Here is a 19196-nt window from a genome sequence, read left to right on the forward strand (position 1 = left end):
GGATCTCATATTAGAGACACTGGTTTGATTCCCTGTTACAACTCCTTAGACCAGAAACTCAATCTCCTGGTGTCCCGGCTTACTTTGTGCACCTATATGGCTGCATTGTTTGCTGTGAAAAGTGCTTTGAGGCCAACAGGAGAAAATTGCCATATAAATGATTCCCTTGTGTTTCTGTAGCAAGGAGGGTAATGACTCCAGTAAGTTGGGCATTACAAAGATCAAATTATCAGCGAATACTCTTGTCTGGATGGATACTGGTCAACCATGATAACAACTTAACCCAATGATGAAGCTTGTTCCATTTTTAATATCAGATGGACTTCATTCTCCTCACATATAGTGGGCAGTTTGCAGCATACACCAATAATCATTTTCTGTAACTTTAGTCCAGGTGAATTCTCTACCAAGAAGGATTCCACACCCTCCCCAATTCCATTCTTTTTCATTTATTTTAGTGCATGGCTTTAATTCTGGCTGTACATAAAGATGAACTCCTCTGCCCTTCTATTCCTGTAATAATATAATATCCTCCTCTCCACAATAAGGTAATTATGTCTTCTCTTCTCCTGAATATTCAGTCCACTCGTATCAAGTGGAATCTTTTCAGGTCATCCATTATACAGGTCTATCAGTAAGTGTGCCGAAAACACCAAGAGACCTATTTACTAACATTCAGATTTCTTTTATTTACTAATCATATTTTTTTTTCTAAATATTTGAGTTTTTAAAATTTCTCTATACTCTACTGAGATTTATGAAGTGTAAAAACCATGAAAAACTCTGATACAAAACTTCTCCAAGTAAAAGCAGTCAAGGTCCTATAGAAGTGAATGGGAGCTGTGCTGATCCTATTGGACTTTCGTTTTTTGAGCCATTCAGACTTTAGAGGTTTTCTGATATTTTTTGCTATTAATCTTCTGAAAAACTAAAAATTGTTAGAGGCTTTAGAAGTATTCATATTTTTTCTGCACTTTTCTCCATTCATACTTTTTATATTCAGATCTTTTAATAATGTTCATGGCATTCATAATTTTAGAGAAATAGGGGGATCGTTTTGTAATGGATCAGCATCATAATATAACTTAAATACTTAATATTAAGCTTTTGGGGCACCACTGCAGTCCCTTTCAGTTGAAGTTATTTAAAAGTCCCCTATACTTCTGCCACCTCAGCAGTCATTGGTAGTGATGGGCGAACTTCTCCTGGCAAAAAAATTGGCGAAATCGGAGATTTCATGGAAAAAATCGTGAAATTCGGTCGTTTTCACAAAAAAATCGTGATATTTGGAAGTTTTCACTCAAAAATCGTGAAATTTGAAGGGTTTCACTAAAAAAAATCATGAAATTTGAAGATTTTCACAAAAAAAATCATGAAAAATCGGACATTTTCATTAAAAAAATTGTGAAAATCGGAAATTGATGCAGACGGCGCAACCCGGAAATTCACCACAAATTCATGCCAGGCGAATTTATTCGCCCATCACTAGTCATTGGGTCCATTGTCTCCATTGTCAACATTGGGACAGAGTTTGCTCAGGTATTTACCTGCTTTTTTGGCACATGGTTAAAAAAATCTTGTTCTACTAAGATAATTGAATTATGCATATTATTTTTGGGAAATTCAAACATACTTTTATTATTAACAGATGGGATCCATAAGCTTCATGATGGTAGGGCGCTTGTTTAGTTGACCTTTTAACTAATTGCAATTTTAATAAAAGGGATTTGTTTTATTATTTATGCTGCAGATGACCCTGTAACAGCTATGGGCCACAAGTGCATTTCGATATATTTGCAAAAATATACATCTGTATGAAGTTTTGGGACCCAAAAAAGATTTTACTGTATGGCTTACTGTCTTTCAACTTGCCATTGATTATTGCAGAAAATGAAGTGCATGTTGAGTTAGTTTATTACTTATTATGGGTGAATTTATTTGGCAGACGCAAATTCACAGCAAATTTCAATGATTCAAAGCAGGTAAATAAATTCCCAGCAATTAAACCAATGCCATTAACTTTATTGTGCATCGGAATTGTCGCCAGTGTCAAAATTCATGATTCGTGGATTTTTCGCAAGAAATTTGCACATTTTTCGGCAAATTGAAACAGGACAAATTAGCCTATCACTATTTATTTGCAGTGTTTGCAGCAATAAGAAGGTGAGCTACATAGACACACTCATATATATTCATTTTTAACACAAAGATTTAACAATAAAAAATATATGAATTCATAACTTTTGGATTTGGGCAAATACTGAAGCTCTTGGCATGATAATTAGAATGACTCTGAACTGATTCCAAACCCTCATTTGTATATTGGAATCTGAACAAACTCCTTAAAAAATTGCATAATCTGGAACAAAAATTGTTGTCCCAGTTTTACAGTGCTTTGAAGTCACATTTGGACTGAGGCAGAGCACTAAGTATGATATAGCTCGACCCTTAATAAATCAGCCCCATAGCGTGTATGTAGGAAATATATATTTTTATGAATGAAATCTAACAATGGTTAAAAATAAAAAGAAATGATAAATATTGTTTTTAATTTTACATCTGCCCATATTTCGGACACCCCTGAAAAATATCAACTTAATTTGGTAAAATGAGAGTATTTTTATCCCTCCTACAATTAACAAGGCAAATCCATAAGCATGGGTAGACAGCGAAGCGATTGGAGAAGAAGGAAACTAGGTTCAGATTAGCCATTTTAGAGAGGTATTCTAGGGGGTCACAAATCACTCTCATATTGAGATTTGCAGTTTTTTCAGTTATCTCTTTATGTTGCTTCCCCATGATCCCCTTCAGGACATGGAGATCTCAATCTCCAGTAGATCTTCAGTTGGTAGCCAGTTGATCACATGAGCAAAAAACAATAAAAAATAAGCTAAAAGTAGCTAAATGTTTTCTAAGTGTCATTATAATAGCACCTTGAAAATGTTATTGCAGTAGTATAACCTTATGGAAAAGGATAATAAAAGTAGTGTCAGCTTCAGTAAAGGCTGAGCAGCCATCAGAGAAGAACAGGTCTACAAACACAGGTTGCCACCATCTTGTCTGGGGCCCTGATCATCAATGTTTATATGGTTCAGTATGTCGCTTTTATGTCACAAATTTACTTGCACTCAGCCTCCAGAGAAAAGAAGGATTCTAAAAGCAGCCCACGTGTAATTATAGCACTCACTAGTGATTTCACTGTAAATGTGCAAACACCAACATTTTTATGTAATAATTGCTGTAATATGCTTAAAACCCTACACTTCCCAAAGACAATTATAACAAGCACTTAGCTCCTAATATTTCCATCGTTCTATACTACAATATTCATTGTGATCACACAGTCCTGTATACAACAGTTCTAAAGTATAGCATTGGGATTCCTATTACTGAGGATCAGTTTCTTGATTCAGCATATTATTCTCAACAACAGTTGTCCCTGGGACAGTGTTGCCTTAAATCTGTTTCAAATGTCAAACCATACATTTGCTACACAATTAAGCAATACAGTTTAATATTAAGTATTTCCATGTCTGTTTAGTAATGAAGATTATTTAATTTGAGAACATTGTTCTTAGAAAAGTAATAAGACAAGCAATAGCCTACGTAACTGAAAATTTGTCAATTTCTTTATTTTTGGTGTAAACATGGAGTGAAATTAATCTTTGGAATAATTAAGATTGAAACCAAGACTGTTGCATTGCTTTTCTCAAATGATTTCAAATTGTGTAGTAAAGTAAAAAAAAGTAAGAAGGGAAACTGAGGCAACGTTTTTGGCAAGTGGTGCAAAATGTTTATACTTTATCCCAGATATCACATCACCCCCTTCCAGGGCCGTTCCTGCCATGAGCAGGGGTGATCCGTGGGCTGCTGCCGCCTGAGCACCTTGCAGTGACTGGCCAGTTACATAGGGCGGCAAAAAGCCGCCTCCTGTAAGTTTAAGAGCCAAATTTCCGTTTTTTAAACCGGAAATTTAGCTCTGCTAGTGCAGAAAGTGCAGTATGCGCTCGTTGCACTAGTGATGCCGCCCCTTTTGGCCCGCTCCGACGCTAAACTTTTAAGCACGGAACGGGAGAGGGGGGCGGCATCGGGTTGCTGCCTAAGGCGGCAGCAGCCCACAAATCACCCCAGCCCCCTTTACAAGTGTCCCACAGCATGACAGCCACTTGGAAGGTAGTAGGCACAAGGAACAGATGCTACTCCGTGGAGTAGATTTTTTTTCATTAGAACCCACTATTTTCAAAGTCCTTCAACAGATAAAGCTGTACTCTAGGCATCTCAAACTCTGGAGCCCATAGAAAAGCTGAAAGGATCTCAGGAAGGGGTCCCATATCTTAGGATTCCTTGCCGGGACATCCAAATCCTCCCATCCATCTAAACCATACGCCATTATAGAAATACATGTGGAGGGTGATGAACAGGAATCAGCTCTCACCTGCAACTGCAGGATAGAATATGCGAGATGCACGACAGTCCACACAGGTGTATCCAGCCACAACTGCGGTCCAGTAGTGTGTGTAAGCACAATAAATTGCTTCCTAGCAGCTGCTAGAGGTAGTAAGCACCCCCGGATCAGGGACAGTGCAGACACATCCGTCTCCGGCAACCTCTCTACAAAACGGTGGCAGTGGTGAACATCTGGACCCGTCTTCCCCCAAGTGCTTCAAAGTGCTTCTCGCACCCAAAGAATGGAGACGCGGAAGTCTCGCACAACTGGGCTGATTGACACAGGCGCTGGCCAACGAGGGTACTCCAGAACGAACCTCGCAAATCGAACCCACAGCCAAATAATTTAGAGCAAAAAATGCAGGACTGTCTTCTCCTATTCGGTCCAGCAGCATGCCATGAGGATTTAAAGAAACAGTACACACAGCAGCTCAGCCTTCAGAAAAATCTTTAACCCATGCCTTTGGGCACCAAAATGTAACTGTTTTTTTGGGCTATTTTAGATCCAAAGGGTTAATGTCTGCCAGCTATGGGAATAGAGCATGTGTACATTGGACTCTAACACACCAGGCTGGAGCCTGAGATGTAGAGCAACAGGAGGTTCTTGCAACAAAAATGTAACAGATTATTTGTCCAAGACAAATGGTCCACTGGTTTTGCACATAGCTTAACACCTGGATAGATACACCCTCAGGATCTCAGATTTGTAGCTGGCCTCATTCACAGGGTCCCTGCCCCTGGACTTTACTCTCTAGAGGTACTGGTCCCTCTAGGACAGAATGGCTTTACTGGGCCTTGTTGCACCCAGGCTCCCTGGAAATATCCAGCTGGGTCAAACACCAGACGCCAAAGAGGAAAATCCACCCCTTCTCTCTAACTATAAATTTGCTAGTGTAACCCTATGGAATTTTGCTCAATAGCCGTGCCACCACCTAGTGGGATCCAGGGATACACCTACCTACGGTGGACCCCACTAAGAAACAAATAATACACACCAATGTAGTAAAACAGATACATTTCTGTAATTTGGATCCTTATACCTTAAGTCTACTAGAAAATCATGTAAACATTAAATAAACCCAATAGGCTGGTTTTGCCTCTGATAAGGATTAATTATATCTTAGTTAGCATCAAATACAAGGTACTGTTCTATTAATACAGAGAAAGAGGAAATCATTTTTTTAAAAAAAATTTGGATTATTTGGATAAAAAGGAGTCTATGGGAGATGTGCTTTCTGGATAACAGTTCTCCAGACAATGGGTCGCATACACGTGTGTGTGTGTGTGTGTGTGTGTGTGTGTATGTATTTGGAATGTAATAATTAAAAATCTGCCCTACCTGATCCAGCACCCACCGTCCAGCATAATTTGTTTGCTAGTTCTGCTTTGTACCTGTGAAATATAAGTGTGTAAGTACGAGGTGTTACATTCTGTCAGTGTAGTCATATATTCTGAGAATAAGCAGAGCACCATAACGTGTTCTAAGAGAAATACAGCAGAACCCCCATTTTACATTTTTCAGGGGACCAGAAAAAGTGGTGTAAAATCCAGGAAAATGTGGTGGGACCACAAAACAACAATGTAAAATTAGGGGAAACTGAAAATCAGTTACTATATCAGTAACTGGTGTGAGGAACAATTTGTGTGATTTAATGATATGGAAATGCATCAGTTTTGCAGACTCTCAATTATTTATTATTTCCTGGGAAATGTTATGTCTTATCCTACAGATATCTATTGGATATTGGTTTCTCACAATTAAAAAAAGAAACTTTTGCAAAATAACAATTAGAGCCATAAAGATGATCAACCATGCAGAATGTCATTTGCTTTATTGGAATCCAACTGTCAGGAAGTTCAGGAATTTTTTTTAGGTTTTTTTCATCCGATTTCTACGAATTTTGCATTTTTTTTAGGAATTTCCACTCGAAAATTCAGTGAACTTGCTGGTATTGCACGAAACCCAGCGCACATCAAAAAATCATTGGGACTTCTTCCATTGATTTTTTATGCAACCCTCGGCAGGTCTGAGATGTCGGATTTTCAGATTCAGACTTTTTGTGTTTAATAAATTCTAAAAAATTTGTGATTTTATAACATGAATTGTTCGTGATTTTTGCATTCGGAGTTTAGTAAATAACCCCCTTAGTGTAACAAACAAATCTTAGTATAAAAAGGCTACAGGACTATATAAATGCAGGGGAGATGTGTATATTTGTCTCTCCTCTGTGTTGTTTCTGTGCAAGGGGGGAGGAGTCCCCACCTCTGTGAGCTGACAGGAAGGAAGTGCTACACAGGACAGGGTTGTCAGGTTGGCGGGTTTCCAGCCAAATTGGGCTACTAATTTAAAGCCCAGGCGGGTTTTAAAAGTACAAACTAGCCAAAGTACAGATTTGGGCCTTTTTCTAGTTTGTACTTTGAAAAACAGCAAAAGTTTTTTGTTGCCCGCCACTAATGTGCCAGGCCTGCATCTCCCAATGCATGTTGGTTAATGTAGTTTTTGTTTAACAATTTGCTGACAGCCAAGTTTAATGTAAGACTATAATACCCAGCATGCAAAGGGACGGACTTGTGTAGAAGTCTGGAGTTAGCAGATTTTGGGCTCTGTACCCCAGTATCCCGTCCCTCATTCTCACATTTTCTGGTGACTTTTCTCAATTTCAGCCAATTTTAGGGCAAAAATCTGCTGGCCAACAAAATGTCTATAGGTTGGCCTGTTTTACCAACATTTATTGAAATTGTATATGAATTAGGGCCTCATGGGTTCCCTATACCTCCTGGGTCCCCCTCTGTAGCTACGGCCCTAGTGACGGGCGAATCTGTCCTATTTTACTTCATGGGAAAATTTGCAAATCAGTGAGAATTTGAAAAAGGTGTATTTTTACATATATGTATTTTTTATTTAGATTTTCCCATTGCACATATTGTGCTATTTTTGGGCTACTTTTGAAGTGACTCTTGGCTAGTTTGGGCTGGTTTTGTAACTGATTTTGGCTGGTTTTGGAAATTAGACCTGACAACCCTGGTCCGTTATTCCCTGGGACAGATAGACAGGCAGGTTTGTTAAAGTGATCTAGTTCTTTCTTGCTCACACTTGACAACAAATACTGGTGCTCACCCCATCCACAAGTCTTTCTAAGATGAAGTCCACCTTTGTGTAAGAAAAGGAGATTTTGTGTACTCACCGTTAAATCTCTTTCTCTTCAGTCGCTTGGGGGACACAGGGACAGTGGGCTATAGCTAGTACCACTAGGAGGCAGGACACAACCAAGGAAAAAACTGACTCCGCCTCCACTGGCTATACCCCCAGCAGGCGGAGCTTAGCAAACATGCATAGAATAACTTGAATTAACCATGAAAAAACACCAACCCGTAAACATGTCTGACGGAAAAAGAGAATGAGCCTCAATCCAGGGAGGGAAGCCCTGTGTCCCCCAAGCGACTGAAGAGAAAGAGATTTAACGGTGAGTACACAAAATCTCCTTTTCTCCAAGTCTGCTTGGGGGACGCAGGGACAGTGGGGACGTACCAAAGCTGTCCCCTATACCCTCGGGTGGAGATGAGGCTTAAGTAGCCACTGCGGCTTGGAGCACCTTTCGGCCAAAGCGAGTGTCAGCTGCTGCAAAGGTGTCAAAGTGGTAGAATTTTGAAAAGGAATGGACAGAGGTCCATGTAGCTGCCTTACACAGCTGTTCTGCCGAAGCCTGGTTTCTGAACGCCCAGGACGTACTTATCCCCCTGGTAGAGTGAGCTGTAAGTCTAACTGGAGGGGTCCACCCCTTAGCAATGTAGGATCGCTGAATTGTCTGTTTAATCCAAAGGGAAATGGTCGCCTTGGCGGCCGGAGTGCCTTGTTTAGGTCCGGACGGTATAATCAGTAAAGAGTCTGTCTTCCGGATATCTTGAGCTCTGTGTAGATAGAATTTTAGAGCTCGGACAGGATCCAAGGTGTGCAGTGCCGCCTCCTTAGGATTTGAAGGTGAAGGACAGAATGTTGGAATGGTTATCTCCTGATTTAGATGGAAGTCCGACACGTCCTTAGGTAGAAATGATGGGACTGTGCGGAGAACCGCCCTGTCATGATGGAAGACAAGGTAAGGCGATTTGCAGGATAAGGCATTGAGTTCTGAGACACGCCTCGCTGAAGCGATTGCCAGGAGAAAAACTGTCTTCCAGGTGAGCCACTGAAGAGATACTGAGCCTAGTGGTTCAAAGGGGGGACTTTGTAGGGCGTGTAACACCAAAGTGAGATCCCAGAGTGGAGCTGGTGGTTGTACAGGAGGGGCCACGTGGGCTACCCCCTGCATAAACGTTTTTATATCGGCTAGAAGAGCCAGACGTCTCTGAAAAAGAACTGATAATGCTGACACTTGGGATTTGAGTGAACCTAGTGACAGACCTATAGACAGTCCCTCTTGCAAAAAAATCCAGGATGTTTGGAATTGAAAAGACTTTGAAGTCAGCTTTGTGAAGGATGCACCACTGGTGGTAGGTAGACCAGACTCTGTGGTAAGCTTTGGCTGAGACTGGTTTACGAGCGGCGCACATAGTGTGTGCCACGGCTTTAGAAAAACCCTTTGGCATCAGAATTTGGGTCTCAAGAGCCACACCTGAGATTTTTTGTATTTGGATGTCGTATTGGACCTTTTGTTAGGAGATCTGGGACCTGAGGTAGAGGCCATGGCTTTGCTACTGACATATTGAGAAGGTCTGTGAACCAGGAACGTCGAGGCCACCTTGGTGCTATGAGTATGAGAGTAGTCTGTTCCCTATTCTGGGAAGAAGTGGAATGGGTGGAAAAGCGTATGCTAGACGAAATTGCCATCTTGCTGTGAGGGCGTCGGCGTCTAAGGCTAGTGGGTCCCTGTATCGGCTAGAAAGGTGGGAACTTTTCGATTGTGTCGAGTTGCCATGAGATCCACCTTCGGAATCCCCCACTTCCGCGTTATCTGGAGAAACACTTCGTCCTGTAATGACCACTCTCCTGGGTCTAAGGACTGCCACCAGAGGAGGGATGTCCTCGTTTTGCGAGATATTCGGATCTCCTGAAGCAGGGATTTCCTTTTCCAGGCTGCTAGAATATTCCATTGGAGAGCCCGCAGATGAAATTGGGCAAGTGGTACCGCCTCTATGGTGGAAACCATTACCCCCAACACTTTCATGCAAAACCTGGCTGTGTGTAGAGGTTTTTGTTGGAGAGACTTGACCAATTCCTGAAGATGAAGGATCTTCTCTTGAGGCAGAGAAACTCTCTGTGCTGAGTGTTGAAGTGCATACCCAGAAAATTCATGGATTGGCTGGGCATCAGTGATGGTTTTTTCAGGTTCAAGACCCAGCCCAATTCCTGGAGTTTGTCTATGGTCACCTTGAGTGAATGGTGAGCTTCCAGAAGAGAAGGGGCCTTGATCAGCAGATCGTCCAGATACGGAGTGATGGAGACTCCCGCACTGCGGATTACTGCTGTGGCTGCTGACATGATCTTGGTGAAGACCCGGGGAGCCGATGTTAGGCCGAAAGGGAAGCTCGTGAATTGGTAATGGTGATTTTGAAAGGCAAAGCACAAGTATCTCCGATGAGGAGGGAAAATGGGTACATGTAGGTAAGCATCTTTTATGTTGAGGGAAATTAGGAACTGTCCAGGAGACATGGCTGCTATGACAGATCTTAGAGACTCCATCTTGAATCATCTTGGACTGATGAATTTGTTCAACTCCTTTAAATCCAAGATGGGACGGAAGGTCCCATCCTTCTTGGGTACTACAAATAGGTTTGAGTAGTATCCTTTGAAGAGTTCTCCGGAAGGTACGGGAGTAATTACTTCTGAGAGGAGAAGATTGGAAATGATGCTTAGGAAGGCTTTTTGTTTGCTTGGTTCTTGTGGAACTCTGGACATGAAGAAGCGATGAGGGGGAGGAGAGGAGAACTCTAGGTGGTAACCTTGGGATACTACTTCGTGGATCCAAGCGTCCTGAACAAGTGAGAGCCATGCCCCCGAAAATTGACCTAACCTTCCCCCTATTGGTGTCGTGTCCAAATGAATAGGGACACCGTCATGCCGAGGTAGTCTTGTCTCCAGGCTTTGTGGTGTGCTTCCAGGTTTGCTTTGGTCTACTACTGAAGCGCCCTCGACCAAATTATTGTCTTGGAGGGGATGATCTCGTACTCTTGGCTTGGGAACTACGAAAAAACTTGCCCCTGCGAAAGGATGAGCGTGCCTTTGGTTGATGTACTCTTGCCCCCTGTAGCTTGACTGATAATTTTGTCCAGATTGGGGCCAAATAGGAGTTTTCCCTTGAAGGGAATAGAGGTCAAGGATTTCTTGGAAGCTATATCTGCAGACCATAATTTCATCCAAAGGGATCTACGAGCCGCCACTGCTAATGCAGAAAATCTGCTGATTACCTGAACGGCATCTAGAGATGCCTCGCATAAATAGTCGTTTGCTTCTTTAATCTGGGAAGTCAATTGGGAGAGTTCGTGTCGAGGAGCCCCGGAGTCAATTGCCTCAAGAAGCGAAGCCGTCCAGGACTGGATAGCCCTGCTCACCCAGGCAGACGCTAAAACAGGACGCAGTGAAGTGCCTAAAGCTGAAAAAACAGATCTTAGAAGACTCTCTAACTTCTTGTCCATTGAATCTTTGAATGAGGAGGCATCAGGAACTGGGAGAGCCGTGTTTCTTGAAAGTCAAGATACTGGTGCATCCACTGAGGGTGGTGCTGACCATTTTTCTGTAAGCTCAGGAGGAAAAGGATAGAGCTTTTGGAATCGACGATTGGCTTGAAAACGTCTCTCTGGTTTATCCCACTCCTGTTGGATGATTTGATCCAGCTGTGAGTGAGAGGGGAAAACTGGTGAAGTTTTGCTGTGGCGCTTGAAAATTATTTTGGAAGAGTCTGATGAGGTTTCTGGTTCTTGAAGGTGGAGAGTCTCTAGTACTGAGGAGATTAGAGAGTCCACAGATTCAGAGGATAGTCTGGGTGAATCTTCCTCTTCTGGATCTGAATTGGAAGAGAGCTCTCCTTCCGAGCGGTCACAATCATCCCCGAATCTAGTAGATGCGGGGAGGAAAATCTGGGTGGAGAGTCACAGTCCTCGTCGGATGGGGAAGGAGCCCTGCGTTTGGATGGTCTTCCCTTGGGATTGTCAAGTCTTAAAAGAAGCTTGTTTAAGGACTGAGCCAGTATTGGAATCCCAGTGGCCAGTTGTGACGCCCACTCAGGGGTGGAGGGCTTTCTAGTTGGTGAAGCTCTGGGTGGGGATGAGTCTCTGACAATAGTAGATTCCCCTTGTATAGCTTGACTCATCTGGGGGGAAGTAGGTTCTGGAGGGTCAGAACTTTTCCCAGGTGGCTTACATTTAGCACACAATGGTTCTTTGTGCCCAGAGGGCAAACGTTTGCGGCAAGTGGCACAAGCCAGGAATCTAATTTGAGCTGGAGGTGCTACCCTGGAAAAAAGGTTATCTCTTTGCCCCTCAGACATGGTGACAGAAGGAAATAGAGACCCCTTAAGAATTGCTATAAACAGTCCCTCAAACTGAAAAGGTTAACAGTTTTGGCGCTGCTTGCAGGCAATGCTCCTGTCTAATAGGAGCTGCCAAGTGAAAAGAGGGGCAGTGGTTCCTAGGGAGAGCACTGCTAATAGTAGTACAAGCGATAACTCCCTGTGCTGTGTTCTCTTGCCCCTCAGGAATGCTGCCTCAGCGCTGTGCTGTATGTAAGCGCAGCCTTGCTGTAATTCGGTCTGTCTCGGGCACTTTCAAAATGGCGGCCGTGATCATATGCGGCGAGATCACGCGAGAGCACCAGCCCGCGCTAGAAGAACAGTTTTAAAATGGCGCGCCGCCCCGGTCCCCTCCAACTGAACCGCAAAGTTTGTGCGCGGCTGGAGAGGGACCAAAGACATGCGCCTGCATTGAGTCACTGCCTGAGGGGACCAGCCCTTGCCATATGGAGCCGCAAAGAGTTCAGCTCTGCTTGCGAGGTCTGCTTGTGTGCGTGTGCGGACTGCTCTGGTGTGCCTCTGCTTCTATGTGCAGTAAGAGCACTCGAGTGGCAGTTTCCTGAGGGTAGTGAGAACCCAGGTGCCTGTGTGAGGAATGACTGGGGATCTCTGGGGGAGGAAACTGGGCAATACTCAACCCGTGGATCATTCCTTTCTGTTTTCTGGCCAGCTCTTGCACCCCTATAAGGGAAAGGGTGTTTAGTGAGCTGGATAGTCTGTGCAGAAGAACACTAGAAGACCCCAGAAACAGTTCCCCCGCTGGGAGATGCCAATAGGGTACCCCTACTCAGTGTAGGGGACCTGGCTATCCCCTGGTGTCAGTTTTAGCTGATCACACTCCAAAAAACAATATAAAATAAAATAAATGTCCTATCCTCTTGAGGACACAACGCAAACTGAGCTAAGCTCTGCTGGGGGTATAGCCAGTGGAGGCGGAGTCAGTTTTTTCCTTGGTTGTGTCCTGCCTCCTAGTGGTACTAGCTATACCCCCACTGTCCCTGTGTCCCCCAAGCAGACTTGGAGAAAACAGAGGAATGCAGAATCTTCGGTGGGCTAGATAAACCTGCCTTTGAGGACAAACCCTTATAGGAACAGTAATACCAAAAAATGGAAGTGTTGTAAAGTAATTAAAATATAATACAGTGTTGCTCTGCACTGGTAGAACTGATGTGTTTGCTTCAGAAACACTACTATAGTTTATATAAACAAGCTGCTGTGTAGCAATGGTAGAAATAGAAAAGAGACTATATGGCACAGGTTAAATAGTGGATAACAGATAACACCATTATGTTCTACAGAGCTTATCTGCTGTGTAACCTGAGCCTTTTCTCCTTTGAATGGCTGCCCCCATTGCTACACATTGACAAAGGCTGAAACTTTAGGCTGGTGCAATAAGGTTATTATATAAAATATTTAGCCACTAGGGTTTAGTTCACTTTTAATTGGCCAATGACTATTATCACCTGACTATAGCTGGAAGGGGTGGGGGCCACAACATGGGGCTGGCCACGGCTCCTGTATAAACTATAATAAACAATGGAAAGTTGTGCTCACCTGAAAGTTGTGTGTAGGACTGGCCAGACCAGGGATGACTTGGCCAGTTTAAATATATTGTAATATATGGACAAACAATCCCTATTTTGTTTAAAGGGGAAGGCATTTTTAGTAGCTTAAGGCACAAAATGTCTCAATGTCCTTAATATATTGATAATGTGATGAGTGCAGAGGATCTCTTTTATTTGTCTGTATAAATTGTGTGCTCAGAGCCTCATTGCACCCGGTGGTGAGCACAACTTTCCCTTGTTTGTTATAGTCTAATTGACATAAACCTTAGGTCTCCAACTTCAGGGTAGCCAAAACATTTTTGGTATTACTTTGTGTGAAATGGATTCCATATTTGATTTGTTGCCACGGGATAGAGTCTCCAGCAACTTACACAGTCAATGCATTGTAAAGGATTCCACTCCAGCATGGTGGAACGCTATTTGGGAGAGGACATGGAGCCAGGGAAGACATTAGAAATCATGGGGCCCATTACAACAAAATATTCAGCTGGGCCCCACCCACAAGCCCCATACCAGATCCCGCCCACTCCACAGGACAGTTAAAAGACCACACAGACATCAGCGCTAAAAAAGGTAACCCCTCCCCTCACAAACACAAGTTATAAAAAGATATTGATGGACAGGGCCCCCTTATAAGTTTAAAAAAAACTGTGGTGCCAGGGCCACCCATAAAAGTTTTTTTTTTTTAAAAAAGGCGGTCAGGGCCCCCTACAAGTTAAAAAAAATAATTGGGGACCAGGGCCCCCTATGAGTTAAAAAAAACATTGGTGCCAGTGCCCCCGCTTATAAGTAAAAAAAACTTATGGCCCCAGAGAATATTATTTTAAAAAACATTGGTGGCAGGGGCCTACAGATTATTAAAATAATACATTGGCCCATCTAGACAACAAATGTTCTGTAAGGCTACACATTTGTTGTTGTTGCTACTTTTTATTACTCTCCTATTCATATTCCAGTCTCTTATTGAAATCAATCTCTGGTTGCTAGGATAATTTGGACCCTAGCAACCAGATTGCTGAAATTGCAAACTGGAGAGCTGCTGAATAAAAAGCTAAATAACTCAAAAACCACAAATAATGAAAAATAAAACCAATTGCAAATTGTCTCAGAATACCACTCTCTACATCATACTAAAAGTTAACTCAAAAGTGAACAACCCCTTTAAAGTTTATGGACATTTTCTCTCATTTGACCATATATATCGAAAGAACTACCTTGGGTAGGATGACTGCAGCTGTTGCTCTTTATCACAGGATCTCCATTTCCCCTTTACTTCCTTTTCTTATGCCTCTTCTAATACTCATGAACTAACAGTTCCACTTTGGCAATGTTCTGCATGATTTCTACTTCTGCAATTAAGAAACATTAAAGGAATTCAGTGATCTTTGCTATTTATACCAGTAATGATCAACTCTGCAGTCCAGCCTCACAAATGTTGTTGATCTACAAGCCTCCGGACAGCAGTACTAGTTACAGATCAGCAGCTTCTATATGTACATTTATTTACATTTTAGACCCAAAGTGACCCCCCGTAGATCTGGAAGCCCGAGGCAATTGCTCTGAATCAGTCCATGAAGCTGTGAGGCAGGGACATAGGATTTCCAGGTAAATTCCCAGCGCCTGTCACATTTAGCAGAGCCGGCGTGTAATCTCACATTGCTGGCAGCTCTCCAAACATTCTGAGAAATTATATGAGGAAAGGAAAAGCATCACCATCGCTTAGAGTTTCCTATTCATCCACTACATGGGATTATTCAACACATGACCTTCCCCTTTCTCTAAATCCAAGTCCTGTAAAATTCCCCTTAATTACAAAGTACTATTTGTATACAGTATGTCTTCCAGAAAAAACAATATGGTATTCATTAAAGGGCCATAAACATACTGTATATTTGTGTTACATAGGACAGAGCTGCTGTACTCTTTGTGATGTACAACAGGGAGCATCTCTCTAACATACTGTACTTATTACTTACTATAAAATATGATAAATCAATGGCCATATATGTTTATAAAGCGCCACAGTAGAAACAAGTACTCCTTATACTATAATGTTATTTTGGGAGTGGAAAATATTTACTTTAGTTATTAAATAGTGCCCAGATTGAGCCAGGGAAGGGTTAATAGGTGACCAAAAGCATTTGGGTTAGTGACGGCACAACAGAGCAGTGATGGAAACACTTAAGTTCTGCCCAGGCCAATAATTTGTTTACAAATGACTATTTTCTAACCTAGGTGCCACCTTGCATAAATACAGTTGCAGACAACAACTAATCAGTTATTTGTTTTCATTTATCAACTTGTAGGTGACTATATAAAACTGCTGGCTGCCATAGTAACATGTTATATCTGCTCTTTGTGTTGGGTCAGACTGTGCTGCATGTGCAAATGTTTGGCTTCTTCCATAGAATGTTCTGTGCTACTGCATAACATTAGTCATTACACACTCACATTCCCCAGTCACATGATACAAATGCCTAATTAATACACTGCTTCCTCATTGGGCTGCCGACACCTTCCCACCCTGCCTCTATTCTCTGCCCACACTCACCTTACCGGCTGCCTTACTGAACCACGCACAGATTTGGCCCCCGACAAACCCCTCCCCCACAACCACTTTTCTAAATAGGTATGGTACCGGGGTTAAAGTATACATATTCACATTTCATGTAACTGGCACTTAAAGGGTAACTATTGCGAAAATGAAAATGGAATACAAGCTTCATCATACTGAAATAAGAAACTTTCTAAATACATTCAATTAAATATTCTGCACTTTTTCTCTCCATTCTCTCTTCATGCAGCAGTTGGGTGTCAGATATTCATTGACAGTTAGATCCAATATATCTTATAGGGGCGCTCCTTTTGCCTAGAAGATGTATTAGAGTTCACTCTATTAAAATCACCAGACATCATGTCTCTCTACATGCAGGATTCGTGCAGAAGGCAGTTATTTTGTTAGATTTTGTTTGTACTGGAATCAGTTATTTGAGTGAGCTCTAAGCTTATTTCATTATGATGAAGCTAATATAACATTTTAATTTTTGCAATAGTTACCCTTTAAAGGGATTCTATCATGATTTTTATGGTCAGGTTTTTATTTATAAATTACACTGTTTACACTGCAAATAATTCACTCTACAATAAAAAATGTAATTCCTGAACCAGCAAGTGTATTTTTTTAATTTATACTATTGGTGTGTAGGCGCCATCTCAGATCATTTTGCCTGGTCACGTGCTTTCAGAAAGAGTCGATGGAACTGCTTTATGGCAGGCTGTTGTTTCTCCTACTCAATGTAATTGAAGGAGTTGCAGTGGGACCTGGATTTTACTATTGAGTGCTGTTCTTAAATCTACCAGGCAGCTGTTATCTGGTTACCTTCCCATTGTTGTGATGGACTGCTGGGGTGGGGGAAAGGGAAGAGGGTGATATCACTCCAACTTGCAGCACAGCAGTAAAGAGTGACTAACTTTTATCAGAGCACAAGACACATGACTAGGGGCACCTGGGAAACTGACAAGATGACTAGCTCATGACAGATTTCAAAATCAAATATAAAAAAATCCATTTGCTCTTTTGAAAGACGAATTTCCATGCAGAAGTGTGAGCAGCACAATGAAATGATTTGTTTTGAAAAAACATTTTCCCATGACAGTATCCCTTAACGGTTAACATGAGGCTGGCACAGTGAAAACATATGCATGTGAATGTGCTCTGCAAGCAGTAAGTGGGACTGACTACCAGCAATCAATAAGTAATAATGACTGACAGCTCAGTTTTGTAATGTTACAGCTATGAGAAGGGGAACTACAGGGAATTTCTTGCTTTTAGATGTCATTGAGATGTATTTGTTCTCTGGACAAAACTAAAGATATAGACAAAAATAAATATTAAGCATTAATCTGTGATACTGGAAATATACAATTCCCGACTGATGGCTTGAGACCATATACATTTACTTGATATGTAGAAGACAAGGGGTCTGCTGTGCAGGACACAATGGATGGTTTTGATTGGTTGAGTTATTGCCTATGTGGTCATAGTGGAGCATGATGCCAACATTAACAGGAGAAATTAATAAATATATATATGTATAAAAACATCCCTGGGGGTGCCAAATAAGTGCTGTGATTTGCTATTGGTACCCCCTATGTGGGCTGGCAGCCTAAATGAGGCTCTGTTTGGCAGTACCCCTGATTTTCTGCAAGTATATGTCCTCTCAAGTCTTATAGAGGGGTCTGGGGTGTCATAAATGATCATAAAGGTCATAAGAAATTACTCTGTTGGTTCATTAGAGTCATAGTGGTTCCTCAGCATAGGTCCTGTGAGTAGGGGACAAGCAGCCATAAAAGTCAACCTTTTGGTATTGTCACTGTAGCATTGGCTCTGGAACAGACCTCAAGAACGATCCATCTGCTGGAGAATGAGCAGCTGAGGATAGACAACATACAGTAGTAGTTTAGCCTTTTATCTAGTTAGTTCTGGTATAAATGCGACAGACATTGGGGATCCCTCCTCTAAACTGAGATACAGACCAGAGATAAGCCCTATTGTATAAATGGGATATACACCGGTGATCCCTCCTATAAACTGAGATACAGACCAGAGATAAGTCCTATTGTATAAATGGGATATACACCAGGGATCCCTCCTATAAACTGAGATACAGACCAGAGAAAAGCCATATTGTATAAATGGGATATACACCGGTGATCCCTCCTATAAACTGAGATACAGACCGGAAAAAATCCATATTGTATAAATGAGATACACCGGGAATCCCTCCTAAAAACTAAGATACAGACCAAATTCCTGTAGTATAAATGGGAAATACACCGGGGGTTCACCCTACAAACTAAGATACAGAAGAGCCATACTATATAAAGAGCAGGGGAAACCTATCATGTATAACTAGAGGCAGGGCTGTATATTATGAAGTACAGAGTGTGGTGTATATTTTGCAACCAGGTTTAGCAATATTAATGTTGCTGCAGACTCACCCTGGTCCATCTTCCATTCTGTAGGGCGCTGTGGGAGAAATGACACTGGCCTGAAGAACACAGGAAGGTCAATAATCATCTCTTTCATTTTGGAGAATTTCAATTGGGAAGTTCTCTCTCCAAATCATCAGGAGTCAAAAACAATCTGCAAACACAGAAGCAGTTAGCAGTAGGGAGTGATAATCCTAGCAGACAGAGAATAAAGATACATTCAAATAAAAAGACATATCCTTACCTGCGTCGGTGACTGAGGACATGTCTGACTTGAGTCATCCTGGAGAGCACAATACTGTAACAGCCACAAGAAGGAAAGATTGGTCAGAGACAAAGAAGGCATGCTGGGAGCAGGGTTGCCACTTTCACCCCTTTAAAAGATATGGAATCCACAGCGTGCATGCGCTAATTAGCAATTTATTTAGAGGATTGATGCATGGCTGCACATAAAATCAGTTCAGTCTGCTAGCATGCGTCTAAATGAATTGCTAATTAGCATGCAGGGTTGTGGGTTCCATATGTGTTAAAGAGGCTTGAGGTGCGCATCCCTAGCTGAGGCAGGTATTACAGTATAATATGTCTTTCATACAAAAGCACAGACAATGCCCCTTTTAGCCTTAGCCCATTTATTAACCTTCTTGAAAAATCTGATCCACAATACTTTCTGCCTTCTTCCAACCAGTTGACA

At 42.0% G+C, this 19196-nt stretch overlaps 1 protein-coding gene across 3 annotated transcripts in view; it reads right to left on the bottom strand.

Moving 5' to 3' along the window:
• LOC121401591 (tubulin monoglycylase TTLL3-like) overlaps positions 1-19196 on the bottom strand; it is a 75977-nt gene that overhangs the window by 48448 nt on the left and 8333 nt on the right. The window contains exons 1-4 of one of the 3 annotated variants that reach the window (XM_041587040.1): positions 18515-18549; positions 17794-17945; positions 14728-14862; positions 5786-5838 (exon numbers count right to left, since the gene is read on the bottom strand). The gene's annotated coding sequence lies outside the window, so the exon portion shown is untranslated. Of the gene's footprint in view, positions 1-5785; positions 5839-14727; positions 14863-17793; positions 17946-18514; positions 18550-18749; positions 18770-19196 lie in introns of those variants that run through there. The other 2 variants (XM_041587042.1, XM_041587041.1) reach the window with 2 other exon arrangements.

The sequence above is a fragment of the Xenopus laevis genome, chromosome 3L, assembly GCF_017654675.1.
Source record: "Xenopus laevis strain J_2021 chromosome 3L, Xenopus_laevis_v10.1, whole genome shotgun sequence".
NCBI classification, from domain to species: domain Eukaryota; kingdom Metazoa; phylum Chordata; class Amphibia; order Anura; family Pipidae; genus Xenopus; species Xenopus laevis.